General features: G+C 33.5%; 1 protein-coding gene across 1 annotated transcript in view; it reads left to right on the top strand.

Annotated features, from left to right (window-relative positions):
* Positions 1-654, top strand: part of LOC119343859 (PHD finger protein ALFIN-LIKE 3-like) — a 3,862-nt gene that overhangs the window by 1,411 nt on the left and 1,797 nt on the right. The window lies entirely within an intron of this gene.

Below are 654 nucleotides of genomic sequence, written 5' to 3'. Positions count from 1 at the left end.
CATGTTTATTTTTGTATTAGACATAGGAAAAAGAGTATAGAGTTATAAATAACTCTCTGCATTAGTGGTAGTATTTTTTGCGTGCATAGACTTTTCCAATTGACAAGTGTGTGAAATCAATGCGCGTGATATATATTCTTGGTGTGCTATGCCCCCAATAACCCCAAATAGATAGAAGATGTAACATGGTAGCAATTTTATGAAGGCTGCATGTGTACTGGTGGGCTATTGTATTGTAAACGCGAAATTCTTTGGTGGATGTATACTTTTTTTGTCCTTTTCTCCTAAAGAAATACGATGGGGTTTGGTCTTAAGTTTATTATAGACACTCAACACTTGTCGCCCTCAAAACCTTCAACTGTTTCTAGACCATATCTTTTCTAGGACTCGATTATGCATTACTATTTACATAGAATATTCATGCAAAAGTGTTTTACAAGAGTACATGAGGACATTTATTTTCTCCTGGTCATGAAGAGGATCCATGGTTCTATTTTGAATTATCTTTAATTTTAAGTCACATATTATATACATGTATATTCACTAAAATACGTCAGATAAATGATACAGCTTTCTATTTATTTTAGTAATGGGAAATACGGACCCTTGCTATTCTGCACGGACAACGCACAGTGTATATAAACATATATACTT

The sequence above is a fragment of the Triticum dicoccoides genome, unplaced genomic scaffold (genome assembly GCF_002162155.2).
Source record: "Triticum dicoccoides isolate Atlit2015 ecotype Zavitan unplaced genomic scaffold, WEW_v2.0 scaffold14370, whole genome shotgun sequence".
NCBI classification, from domain to species: Eukaryota; Viridiplantae; Streptophyta; class Magnoliopsida; order Poales; family Poaceae; genus Triticum; species Triticum dicoccoides.
The sequence above is the reverse complement of the archived record's forward strand: the minus strand, read 5'-3'. Positions and strand labels throughout refer to the sequence as shown.